Source organism: Lissotriton vulgaris, chromosome 3_1 (assembly GCF_964263255.1).
Source record: "Lissotriton vulgaris chromosome 3_1, aLisVul1.2, whole genome shotgun sequence".
NCBI lineage: Eukaryota > Metazoa > Chordata > Amphibia > Caudata > Salamandridae > Lissotriton > Lissotriton vulgaris.
The window spans coordinates 414,399,622-414,414,159 of NC_141689.1; the positions used below are offsets into that span (position 1 = coordinate 414,399,622).

General features: G+C 43.8%; 1 protein-coding gene across 4 annotated transcripts in view; it reads right to left on the reverse strand.

Moving 5' to 3' along the window:
• The window catches only part of ARL15 (ARF like GTPase 15), a 1,767,906-nt gene that overhangs the window by 1,123,620 nt on the left and 629,748 nt on the right, over window positions 1-14,538 (reverse strand). The window lies entirely within an intron of this gene.

A 14,538-nucleotide genomic window follows, 5' to 3' on the forward strand; every position in this document is an offset into this window, starting at 1 on the left:
TCAAGGCGTTGCCACCCACGCAGCGCTTTCTGTACCACGAAAGACGCTGTCGGGTCCTGGATACCATGAGCCCTGGCAACAAAGGAAATGGCAGCACGATGCCTCTGGGCCGTAGCCACTGATTTTTCAGCCCTACGTAAGGACATCAGAAAATTCACTACCCATTCCTCGTGGCCCCAAAGCCCCCCTCTATCGGTCCCCAAAAAGGCTAAATAGGACCGAAACGCCCCTTCATATGCCTTCCTCGTCCTTGGTGCTAGACTCTCTCCCACGAGGTGACGAAGTTCGGGGCACCGAGAGACCAGAGAGCTTCGGGAAAGGGTGCCGGCTCTGGGTCCGCTGTGGGAAGGAAACCCGAGAAAGCCTGCATATGAAAACGAGACAGGGCATCAGCCGCCTGATTCATTACCCCCGGGACATGTTTTGCTCTGAATAGCACATTCAGTTGCATACACAGTAAAACAATTTCTTTGAGCAGTCTTAAAATCAGCTTACATCGTGCCGCCTGGCTATTGATGCACTCGACCACGGTCATATTGTCAGACCAAAATATTACAGAGTGATCTTTGAACCCTTCGGGCCAGGTTCTCAGGGCCACCAAAATGGGGAAAAGTTCAAGGAAAGCAATATTACTTGTCAGACCATTGTCATGCCACCATGCCGGCCACCTTTGTGCCGACCATTTTGTGCCGAAGATGGCACCAAAACCTATGCTACCTGCTGAATCTGTCCATAGCCCCAGTTCTTCCGAGGACACGGCTGGTTTGTTCCAGACGACTCGACCATTAAAGTCCGTCAGGAATGCTAGCCAAATGCGCATGTCCTGGCGGACCTCAGCCGATAGTCTCGTGCGATGATGGCCCTCCTTTAAGCTGACCATAGCTTGGGCAATTGAACGGGAGAAGGGGCGGGCCATTGGTATAACCCTCAGAGCAAAATTCAACTGTCCCACCAACTGCTGTAATTGATGCAGCGTAACTTTAGATCCATTTATACACAATCGCAGGGCTGCCCTGAACTTCAACACTTTGTCAGCTGGCAAACGAAAACAACCCTCACTGGAGTCTAACTCGATCCCCAGAAACTCGAGGCAAGTCGCAGGACCCACCGTCTTACCTGGTGCCAATGGCACACCAAACTGCTTCATTAACATACAAAATTCGGCCAAGGCACGGCCACATTCGAGATCCCCGGCTGCCCCAAGGAACAAAAAATCATCAAGGTAATGCATTACATTGTGGAAACCCGTCTTCTTTGTGAAGACCCATTGTAGAAAACTACTGAATTTCTCGAAATAGGCACAAGATATCGAGCACCCCATCGGCATACACCTATCCATGTAATAATAACCCTGAAACATGAAACCTAGGAGACGCTGGTCGTCTGGGTGTACCGGGAGCAATCGGAACGCTGACTCGATATCTGACTTCGCCATCAGCGCCCCGGGCCCCAGGCGATTCAAAATGGCTACGGCCTCATCGAAGGATGCGTACCGCACCGAACATACTTCCGGATCTATTGCATCGTTTACAGAAAAACCACGTGGAGCTGATAAATTGTGAATCAATCGGAACTCACCCGGGTCCTTCTTGGGGACCACCCCTAAGGGAGAACAAACAAAATCCTGCACCGGGGGTACACTAAACGGGCCGGCGACCCGACCTCGAGTAACCTCTTTCAGGATCTTACCCTGTACGACGGTCGTATGCTGCAGGACCGACAGTTGATTTTTACACTTCTCCACACCCTGAAAGTCCCCTACCGGGATGCGGAAACCATACGAAAATCCGTTCCGCAGCACCCCAGCAGAAGTACGATCCGGGTATTCACTGCCAGGGAATCATCGCCAAGGTATCAATCGGGGTAGGTAAAGGCGCCCCTCGGACTATGTTAGACCTGTTTGGCGCCTCCTCTCCCCCCGTTATCACCCGTTTTGGCTCTGCACGTGGACTCAGGATGGAGCGACCCGCACCCACTACATTCATGTTTAAATTTACACGATCCCTGGGGCCTAGTACATTTACCTCTGTTGAAATTAAAGCATAACCCCCTTTTTCCTGTATTGCCGGCGGGTCGCGAGTAATCGTCGGTACCCGTACCTGAACGAAAGGGCGTCCCCCCATATTGGCGGGAGGATTCGCCAACATTACTTCCTACCAATGGCATTTTCAACATACCTGTCTCCTTCATTTTATCCCATGTCAAAGAATCATAACAATCCCAGGTTAAGCTTTTATTATGCTCTTTAGCCTTTCTAAAAAGATTATCGTAGCAAAACCAATGGTTACCCTGATATGATGTCGAGTACCCCATGATTCGCGACTGATAGGTCGGCAACTCGGCAAGCAACTCGGGTCTACGTTCCCCCAAGATCGACGTAAAGATTCCCCATGCATTGCCCCAATTGCCAATATTTTCATTCACTTTGAAGGCGGCCATTTTTGCGCGCCAAACACTCGGATGCATGAGGTCTTTCTGACCCTTAACGTGCTCCACCTCATAATGATCAACAAGCAACGAGAAGATGTTCACATATTCCCCCGCCCAAATCTTCTCCTTAATTGCCAAAGGCACATGTTGACCCAACCTTTCTCTACGAGAGGGTACTGACTCATCCCTCGCAATCGGCAATGGCCGCTTACCTGCACCGGACGCTGCCTCTGCGGTCGCGATCGTCCCTTGTGGCTTGTCAACTACTGCAACCGGTGCGGACACCTTGGCTGCATCCCGTTTCTCGCGCAATTGCTTCATCAGCGTCTGCGCTTCGGCAGCCGTGGCGCCCTCACTACTTTCGCCCAACCACGCTGCAAGTTGTGCTGCCAGCTCGGGCGGCATATCTTCATTGGACACCGGGGTGACCACCACGGGAATCGGGTTCCCCTCCGCCGGTACTGGGGTTGGCGCTTCGAGCGGGGTGCAGGGAACCGGGACGTCTCCCCCAGCCGGACCCCTCCTTGGCCTCTTGGCTCTCCCTCCTGGGGCTGCTCCAGCCGGCGGACGTTCCGGCCCCCCTTCCCCGTCTCTCTCCGCCACCCGCTTCTTCAGCTCGGTCATCTCCTTCATGAGGACCCGAACCATCTGTTCAGTCGTCATTCTCTTCCCGCCTTTCTTGGGCATTTCACCAACAGAGTATCTGTAAGACAAAAGAAAGATTACAACGCTCAAAATTGGCTCTTCGTTCCGTCTCGAGCTCACGTGCAGCGAGGAGGTGCAGCTTCAGAGCACAGGAACAAGAGGATGCCTTCGGGTCTTGCGTCCCCTTTTATCCGTCTTCCGGGCGGGCGTAAACCCGCCCCTGCCTGCCCCGGGGGCGTGGCCAGCTGCGTCAGTGTCTAGGCCAGCCCACTCTAGGGCGGGAAAAAGCGCGCCCCGGCTACGCCGCTTCGGGCATACCAGCCGGGACACGCCTCCCGCCCAAGATGGCTTCCCGGGGGGATCGTGGTACTCTGCCATACGTGCGGGGGGACCAAGTGGTCGCCCCTTTCCATTATCTAAAGGATTATCATATGTCCCACACTCTACAGTCAATTTGTTTGAACTACACTGTGACATTATTTCCTTCTTTCGTAAAATTCGTTTAAAAAAATTCTTTGCTTCAAACACTACCACAGATGATGATATTTCCTCCATTAAACCACTTTGTCTTCCCTCTACTTTTTGCCCGGGTCTTGAACAATTAGGGCCGGAAGTAGCCACCTTCGAATTAGTAGTTCTAAAAAAATTAGATCAAGCTTTCAGATTCATCCCTAAACCCATTTACAACTTAGAAAAAGAAGAACATCAGGCCCTAATATCCCTCTCCAATAACAAAGACCTCACCATTAAAGGGTGCGACAAAGGTGGAGGGATAGTGATCGTTGACACTTCAGAATACGAAGTCAATATGCTCAAAATGCTAAATGATCCGACCTTCTATGTCCCCTTGAAATTCCACTCCACGATAAATTTATCTAAGAGAATTATGTCCCTAACAAAATCTGCTCAAGAAGATGGTCTAATCAATGCCAAAGAATTTGACTATTTGAATCACCACCAAGGAAAGATTGCCTGTATTTATGGTCTACCCAAGATCCACAAAGATGCCAGCAACCCCCCGTATAGACCCATAGTCTCTACAATAGGGACAGCAACCGAACCACTTTCCAAATACGTAGACAATTACCTACGCCCTTTTGTCCCCAGAATAGAATCCTATATTCGTGACACAGGACACATGATACAAAAGATCGAAGGAATCTCCTTCAACTCCAATAATGAATTATTAGTCACAATGGACGTTGAGTCTTTATACAGTAATATCCCCCTGACCGACGCATTAAAAACCACCAGTTGGTTCATTGATCTCCACCAGATCCCATGCCCTAAAGAATTCCTGCTTGCCTGTCTAGAAATTGTACTGACAGAGAATGTTTTTGAATTTGGCACCCACATATATCGTCAGATCAAGGGTGTCCGCATGGGGGCTTCAGTAGCCCCTTCCATAGCCAACATCTTCATGGCAGCATTTGAGAGAGAATTTGTCCACAATGAAGTTGCCCCTTTCTATGAGTCTATCTCCCATTGGTCCAGATACATTGATGATATCTTCTTTGTCTGGACCGATGGGAGAGAAACTCTCCATGAATTCCTCCAATGGATAAATGGAGCTAATCCCAACTTACACTTTACCTCTCATGTTAGCAATAAGAAAGTTGAATTTTTGGATATCGAAATTATAGACAATGCAGGAATTCTAGAAGTAGACCTCCATATAAAACCCACGGCAAGGAACACCTTACTTCACTACCAGAGTTTCCATCCGCGAACCCAAAAAAATAGCATCCCCTTCTCACAGTTCCTACGTGTCAGACGTAACTGCACAAATTTAAAAGATTTTGATAAACAAGCTGCAGTGATGAGAACCAAATTTATTGACAGAGGCTACCCCCACCGACTAATAAGAGAATCATATAAACGGGCCCGATATTACGACAGAGATTGCCTTCTAAAAACAAAAACCACTAAACCCAACGACCAAATAGTTTGCATAACAAGGCACTCAACGATAAATGAAAAAGTAAGTCAAGTCATAAATTCCAATTGGCATATACTAAACAGCAACTGCACAAATGACCAAAAGCTGATGAAACCCATGTTTGCACATAAAAGAAATAAAAATATAAAAGAATTTATTGTTCATTCTCGCTTTCCTAAGAGTACCAAAAATGATGCCCTAAGTCAACGTTCAATCTTGACTAACAACCCCCTAAAAGGAACTTTTCCATGTTCATCATGCAATTCATGTGGCAACATCTTGTCAGGTGAAGAATTCGAGTACAACGGCCATAAAACCAAAGCAAGAGAAATGTGGAATTGTAAAACAAACAACGTGATTTACTTCATACAATGCCCATGTCCTCAAGGATACATAGGTGAAACCTCGAGAGCGATTCAAACACGCCTAAACGAACACCGTTCGGCTATAAGGACTAAAAAAACTGCATGCCCAATGGTCAAGCATTTTTTAGATAAAGGACACAATGTTGACGATTTTAAATGGAGGATTTTAGAGAAAATCCATGTTTCAGATGCAAAGGGAGGCATGGCTATCCGAAAGAAAAGAGAAGTTTTCTGGATTTTCGTTTTTAACACCTTCCGACAAGGCCTAAATAGCGAAATCCCGTGAGAACACGCAATCTGTTAAGAGCCCCAACTATCAGCCATACACATATATGTCTACATGTGAAATAGACAGTGTATTGCACACCTAGATACCTGAAATACATATGAGATTCCGTATTACTGACATCATAGATAAGAGAATACATCTTCATAATCAAAAACCCTACAAACAAATGTATCTAATTATGTAACCAACCACAATTAATTAACTCTTAACTTTCATAGTATTTACTACTCCTGTGGGACTCTTCCATATGGATTAATTGCTTCAGTCCCTCCCCAATAAAAGCCCATACTTTAATAAATTATAATTTTTTTAAAAAAAATAAATACCGAGAAAGAAATAATTCCGTTTATTTATCTGGTTTCAATACATATCTTTGTGTAAAAATTAATATTTACAATTGTCTCTTTCCATGAGTGATTCTATTACCTCTCATGGAAAGTCTTTCCTCTGTTTTAATTTTATTTCCTAAAACCAGTGGAACGTTGATTACATAATCCACGCTAAATTATCCAAACCTTAGACTCCAATTGTTGCAATCCTTACTACTTCGCATACGTTAAAACCTCCTATTTTTTTAAGTAGATATACATGTTAGCAAATCTGACAGACGCTTGCCAAACTTCGCTGCGTCAGACCACCAATCATTGATGCCCTGAATCGGAACCCGGATTAGGATTTTGCAAGAATCTAGCCAATGCCGTACTCCGCATACATTAGAGCAACCAATCGCTAGTGTCGATTGTATATACACCCAATCAGGAATGAGTTTTCAAAACTCCGCATGCGTCACACCACCTACCATTCTCGTCTGAATTAGAACTCCGCGACTTCGCGCCCAAGAAAAACAGAAGGAAAAGAAATAACAGGTGCGAGCGATTTAGAGTAATTAATGTGAGTATATATACAAGCGCAGCGAAATAGGTAACTGATCATCACTTTTCCCGCGCTTGCCGTTCTGCGAGACGTATCAACCCGCCACCGGACATAGGGAGCCCTGCCGACCATCTTCAGGTAAGACTCCCATCCCAAGCCTTAAAATTAGACTATCTGAAATAAGAAATAGTATACTATATTATCTTCCCTCTAGTCATACTCTCCCTTTTATTTTTCAACTCGTAGGCAGGGAGATCTTTTAACCTTACTCTCTACACACCTAAGGATCAAGAACCTCCTTACATCCTTGAGACCTGAAAAAGACAAGTATCCAACTTTTTAGGTAAGACAGTTAGTAACAATAGAGGGGACCTAATCACCATTAGCTAAAGAATACACAATGGACCCCTGATTATAATTTTATGTACTTTCTCTAGGCTATCAGAACTGTACCAAAAGTGCTTCAACAATAGACCAGCCTTCAAACTGGAAACTTGATGACAAGACCTTAAAAAGATCAATATATAGTCTAGTAGGTAAGATTACTACCACTGACTTTTACACTCTGAATAACTTTAACCGACCAACGAATCATAGCTTCTTCTTTTAGAAAAGGGATAAATAATAAATAAAAATTATATATTCCGTTATCTCTCTTCTCCATACTGCGACAAAAATCAGAAATCTAGAATACCTAGGAAGAAATACTATCCAGCATCCATCCACATAAAGGGTTCCGGTTGGCGGGTTTAACTACTTGATCACCAAAACAATCAGGTAAAAACCGCGCGATATGCACGCTTTCCTTTGACGATTTTTGACAATCCCTATGAACTAATAAGCGTGTATGATATTGTCCCCCTTGTCTTCAGTTTTATCAAATCTGACATCGAAAGAATTTTAACAAGAAAAAGAGAATTTATTTTGAACAACTTCTTGCTAAAACTACCCATTAGTAAGTATCAGACAAACTTACACTGAACCACTTTTTATCAGGATACGTTGAAATATCAAAAATTCATTAAACCCTACATGCGTATTTACGCAGTATATCTGGGTAACGTTACTAAAGTCCCCTTACCATACCGGGCTTCCTGATCACTTATTGAAAATCTAATAAAGCCCACCTTTTTTCAATCTCCGATAGATGTAATCTAAGAAAAAATCTTTAAACAAATGCCCATTAATGACATCTACTCTTCCACTATTTGAAAATAATTTTTCTCCCCTTTAACAGACAGACTAAATTTCGCAAGGAAATGACAAGACAAATATAAATTAGAATGTTGCTTTTTATCAATCTACAGCTGCTAAAAATTAAAACTCTTTTAATGTTTAAAACCTTATTTTATACTGTAATAATATGTGATTTTGAACCGATATAATTCTATGTTCTGTATGCATCTTCACCTTATAGATATTGTGTGGCTGCTCCAGGAAGAAGGCGCTGGCCGCCGAAACGCGCGTAGAGACTGAATTTTTATGCCACATACCCCCATTTTTACTGTTTGTCAATTTGTAATTTGTGAATGTCAATTATATACTGTGAATTTTTAACTGCTATTTGATGTCATATAAATGAACTTTTTTTAATTGTGTTAATTGATTAATAAAAACTTGTGTTTTAGTCAGCTGTAGTCTACTCTTTAATATTTTTATCTATATGTGACTCCAATTGTTAAATTGCCTAGGTTGTTACTTTTCAATTGTGCTTATTTCCCTGACCTAGGAATTACAAAATTCGTTAATTCAGGGGGTCCTTGTTAAATACACATAAGCCTCCCAATCTGCCAATAATTAGTTTAGACTCACAAAGAACTTATCCTGGTCGAAATCTGAGGAGTATAAGCTGACTAGTACCACGTAAGCCCCATCTAGCATTCCATGCAGCAGTATATACCTTCCCATAGCATCTATTCTCTGTTCTAACATCTCAAATGGGACCCCAAGTCTGATCCACATCATCGCCACTCTAGCGAAGACGGAGTATGTTGAGAAAAAACTTGCCCCTTCTACTTTTTCCGTACCTTCGCGGCTTCTGACTCCATGAGGTGGTATTCTTGCAGTAGTACTATTTGCGCTTTACGCCTGTTCAGTGTACCCTGTGGCATTTTTGCACTGAGCCTAGCCCCGCATGTTCCAGGTGATTATGTTATATGAGCCTTGCATGTGTGTTTGGTGGTATTGGTATGTTGTATGTTTGATGTAGGTACCGAGATCTTCTGTGCGGAACATGTTTCCTGATGTAAGCCAGAACCCCTAAACTCCTACTTATCTGTGAATACTAAGTCCAGCCCTTAAATTATACTGGTTCAAACTAAAAATACAACTAAGTTAACAATAGTGCGTTTGGGTGGTGCTTTCGCAATGCGAGGGGTGTCACTTGTGCCAAACATGATATTGTGAGCTTTGTGTAGGCTCTGCAGTGCCCGGCCTTATACCGGTCTTAAAACATTACCCATGTAGCAAAGTACAGGATAAACATGTCAGCAGCAGAAGTTGACTCCTCTAGTACTTCATTTGTCTGTGGGGCGAGGCAGAACCTCTATCACGTGCCTCGTTGGCTTTACAGTTCATCCGCAGTCTGAGGCGTTACCATGGGGAGCAGTGCGATGCTGTTCTCTGAGTCTGATTGCACAGTACTTTCCACTGAGGATTCGGATGCTGTACGGGGGCCACAGTCTCTGAACGTGTTGGCAGCTGCCAGGGCCTCCTCTTTGTTCCTCCGAGCTTGTTCATGGGTGGGGCTGTTGACTGGCAACGTGTGGGTAATTTCGCGTTGCGGTGTGATCGCCGTCCCTGCGCTCTCTTGGGGCTGTGAAGTAAGCTTTGTGATGAGGTACCCAATGCCGTTTGTAGATTCATTACCTTTAGCCATTCCTCTGCCTCCTCTGGACAATCGAAAAAGTATGACTTTTGTTTGTGAATAATCTCCAGGCGGGCAGGGAATAGGAGTGCATATTTAAATTCAAGGGCTGTGAGCTTCTTTTTGACTGTTTGGACCAGGAGTGTATAGTCAGGGTATAGTGATATGCTGTGGTACTTATATTGTATCAGGGATCTTTCCCATGCCTGTTTGAAGGAGGACATGCCGGTCACAATAGTTTAGGATTCTGGCTTTCAGCGGCTGCCAGGCACCAGTTGGGATTCTGTGGGCCCTTTCAATGCAAAAGAAGTCGAATAAGCCTTCAGGGGACACATGTTCACGGAAACATTGCTCAATGAAGTTGTGGCGTTGGATCCTTCTCTGGGCTCCAGAAGTCTGATGACCCGGACGTTAATCCGTCTTGTTCTGCCCTCAGCATCTTCGGCTCTGTCTTGTAGACCGGCGACTTGTCTTTGTGATTGCTTAATTTGTGTCCCATATTCTTTGTGCTGGGGTAGTTTCACTGCCAGTGTTGTTTTGTTGGCCTGTACTGTAGTAGCAAGTTTGTTGTGGTCTGCTTTCAGTGGCATGAAGCCAGTCGTGAGGGAGCCTATTTGCTGCTCTATGGACTTGCGAGACTCCCTGACATCATGTAATATTAGGTCCAGTTTGTCCAGGCCATCTCGTCGTTTGTGGGCGGCATACAGCTGAGCGAGAGTGGCTGGGTGGGGTGCTCCGGTTCTTCTGGCTGTTGCGTGCTAGTGGAAGAACTTTCCCGCAGCTTCCCTTTAGGGAGGCTCATGGCGTGTTATGTTTACTCTTGGTGGTGGGCATTAGTTTGTACCTACTACTGGTATGAAGGTGATGGTGCTTGTGCTGTCCACCCCTACTTGCATCGACTGTACCTTTCTTATTACTGTTTTTTTTTTTTTTTGAGGGGGGGCTTCTTTCAGTGAGCTACTGTGTGGTTGTGGCTTCTTCTTCTGAAGCTAGTAGCACTGCCTTAGCCCTCCAGACAACAAAACTAAATAATTGCCAATACTGAGTACAACTCCTAAACGTATTTAATATCTAGACCCGAAACTAAACAAATAGGACCACACTATTTAAAGTGCCATCATTCTTTTTATTTGGCATGAAGCTTCTGAATTACTTGTAAACAACGCTCTATATATGTACATCATAAATATATACAAAAAGGGAATATATACAAACGAGCAGACAATCATAATCAACAAATCACAGAGACACCACCACACACTCAATGCAACCCTTTAATCATACCTACAACCAAACTTCACAAGCACTTGCACTAAACACTCACACCATCCATCTGCCACACCAGGTCGGGTCTAGTCTAGCCACACTAAAAAATTATTTAGGGGCCACAAACCAGGGTGGCAAACTCTCAAAACCAAGGTCAAACAGCCAACCAAATCCTAGACAATCTCACTAAAGTGCACTACTAAATCTAGACTTCCACAGTCTGCAAAGTAAAGCAATTATTTTCAGTGCACCTAGTGGACAACCTAAACAACATTGGTATGTTTGACAAAAACAAAAAAAACTCGATTTGTTTCGAACCCCACAGGTTAGAGGGTTCTCATCGCACCATGTAGTTCTAAAAAGAAAGAAACAACAATTGTTATTTAGAAGGTTTCAACCACCACTATTTAGAAGGAAACAACCAACCGTGGATGCCGCCTACCTTATTCAGTAGGCAGACCAAATCTGCTGCATCAAAGCTGAAACGATACTGAATGTCTGGAAAAACAAATATATAAAGCAAGACAGCACTTTCTATTAATGTCAGTAAGCTTGTAAAGAGCAACTTACAAAAAGGTGTCTCGTATGTGTCTCCCGCAGAAAAAGTTGAGCTCAGGTCCAGGAAAGCCTGCCAAGTAATGGCACACGTGTTAGTGCTTAGTGATTTATCCAAAGGTAGGCACCAGTAATGTCAGCCGGAATGCTACTGACCTTATTGAGGCTTGAGTGTCGGGGGCCCCATATGCTATCCAATCAACCTTTCCCACTTGTAGCTCAGTCTGCTAGGAAAACTCCAAAAGTTAAAGCCAACGGCCCTTAGTATCCACCGATAATTCACTCGTAAATACCACAAGCTAGTCACCTAAAAATCCGTCTTCCGTCTTTGCTCAACATGTCCGTACACATCTCAGGATTCTGGCGTGTGACGTAGCCTCCCGCATCGAATCTTGGGAGATGAAGGGTAGCTGGGAACTGAAGTTTTAAATCCACCCATAGGCAAACAGTCATTGCTGACGACTGAAACGTTTACGGAAAGTACAAAGGGCGTCAACCCACACTCGTCATTTCCAATTGTGTATACATAGTTCACAGCTCACATGCTCAGCGTGTCACAAACCCACAGCGTTTGCTGGGTGCCGTAGTTTAGAATGGCAGTAAAAGAAATCAATCTTTATTGACAAGGCGAGTGGTACATGACAGGCAACAAGTCACTTATATCCAATGATTCGCGCACACAACTCTACCTTGCAGACAATCCACCCGAACACCAAGTTCCCATGGAGCGACCGCGGGACACCAACAAATATCTCCGTCAAAGTCAGGAACGTTGCTCGAATCACTGCGATGTCCAAGTCAACAATTTTACTCTCCCCCAATAAGCACGCAATACAATGCGGCCCATATGTTAACCAGAAAAAAAGGGGATTGTCACCCTGTCTCTTCCTTACAGAGGACAGCTTTGGCAACTGAGGAGACCACGTTTTAACTCTTCCTGTCACCCGTGGACATGCAATCAAGCACAACCCATACCTAAATCAGATTGAGGACATGGGCAACCAGCCCCCCGTCCCCTCCATAACAAGGACATTTTGGCAATGAATAGACCTAATCTGGCAGGAGCATAACTGTACCAATGAGTCAACATCAATCAGCAACCCCCATGGCTTACTGCAATCTGAATATTTCAGAGACTTCATTCAGTCCACGGATTGCCGTATTACATTTCATGATTAATAAAGCCTCCCGTTGTGACAGCTTAGCCTCAGTGTCGCCTCCCCTAGTATCTACCTCGATTTTAGATATTATAGTCCATTTCAGATCTCTCGCCAAGTGTTCTTTTGATTTTCAATTATTCACCAAAGGTGCGTTCACAATATTTCTCCTGATCCTTGATTTATGCTGCGTCAACTGTTGGCGAATTTCCTGGCGTACTATATGGTTGGCAATGCTTTTCTCTTTCTTGAAAGCGAAAAGTGGGGCCTGCATCAATGCTTTATCAAGATTTTTTACCAAGTGCCAATTTTGATTAATAATTTTCTTTAGCTGGTTAGCATTTGGACAGAAAGTTGTCACACACACCATCCTCTCCATATGTAGTTTAACTTTTTTCTCACGACGAAGCGCATTCTTTAGCAATTTTTTGGGGTAACCTCTATCTACCAAACAGTCCATTAGGTTGTTTGCATGAAAAAAATATTCGTCTTTAAAGGAACAATTGCGACGAATCCGAAGAAATTGCCCAAAGGGCAGATTTAGTTTCAGGCCTTTAGGATGGTTGCTCATGTAATGGAGCGCCTTATTTCTGTCTGTTGGCTTCCTAAAGAGAGTAGTCGCCAAACCCGTAAATAAGAATTGTTGTTTCTTTCTTTTTAGAACTACATGGTCCTGATGAGAACCCTGTAACCTGTGGGGTTCAAAACGCGTCAACCTTTTTTTGCTTTTTGTTTTTTGTTTTTGTCAAACATACCAATGTTGTTTAGGTTGTCCACTAGGTGCACTGGAAATAATTGCTTTACTTTGCAGACTATGGAAGTCTAGATTTAATAGTGCACTTTAGTGAGATTGTAGAGGATTTGGTTGGCTGTTTGACCTTGGTTTTGAGAGTTTGCAACCCTGGTTTGTGGCCACTAAAGAATTTTTTAGTGTGGCTAGACTAGACCCGACCTGGTGTGGCGGCTGGATGGTGTGAGTGTTTAGTGCAAGTATTTGTAGAGTTTGGTTGTAGGTATGATTGAAGGGTTGCATTGAGAGTGTGGTGGTGTCTCTGGGATTTGTTGATTATGATGACATCTGATCTTTTGTATATATTCCCTTTTTGTATATATTTATGATGTACATATATAGAGAGTTGTTTACAAGTAATTCAAAAGCTTCATGCCAAATAAAAAGAATAATGGCACTTTAAATAGTGTGGACCTATTTGTTTAGTTTCTTGGGTCTAGGTATTAAATAAGTTTAGGAGTTTTACTCAGTATTGGCAATTGTTTTGTTTTGTTGTTATAGTGACTCAGCCTTACTGAGTAGAGTCAAGGCCCTTCGGTGTTTCTTGATTATAGTGCATGTGGCTACCCGTGAGGTATACCCTGTGGTAATACTAAAAATTGCCATCAAGTAGAGTGTAGACGAGAACTTTCTGTTCTTCAGTCTAGTGATCTATTTTCACATTTCTTCATTAACTTTGTTTTTGTGTTTTATTTATTATTTTTTCTATCTGTTTGTGTGTTGACATTGAGGATTATGACTAAAAGAGACACCTTCGCTTATAGTGAAGAGAATATACAACAGTTATTAAGTGCACCACCTGTTTTTGCCTCTGCTACTTTAAGCTTGACTGCAAAAACTCAGACTTACACTGTCATTTCCTTTTATAGCACTTACGAGCAGGAACTATCCCTGGAGGCCTTCGAATTCTGGCATGTGACGCAGGAGGCTACGTCACATGCCGGAATTCTGAGACGTGGACGGACTTGTTGAGCAAAGACGGAAGACGGATTTTTAGGTGACTAGCTTGTGGTATTTATGAGTGAATTATCGGTGGATAATAAGGGCCGTTGGCATTAAAGTTTGGCGTTTTCCTAGCACACTGAGCTACAAGTGGGAAAGGTGGATTGGAGAGTGTACGTACGGGGCCCCCGACACTCAAGCCTCAATAAGGTAAGCCACATTCCGACTGACATAACTGGTTCCTACCTTGGGATAAATCACTAAGCACTAACATGTGTGCCATTACTTGGCAGGTTTTCCTGGACCTGAGCTCAACTTTTTCTGGGGGAAGACACATATGAGACACTTTTTTGTAAGTTTCTCTTTACAAGCTTACTGACATGAATAGAAAGTGCTTTAGTTGACTGTGTGTAAGACTGTC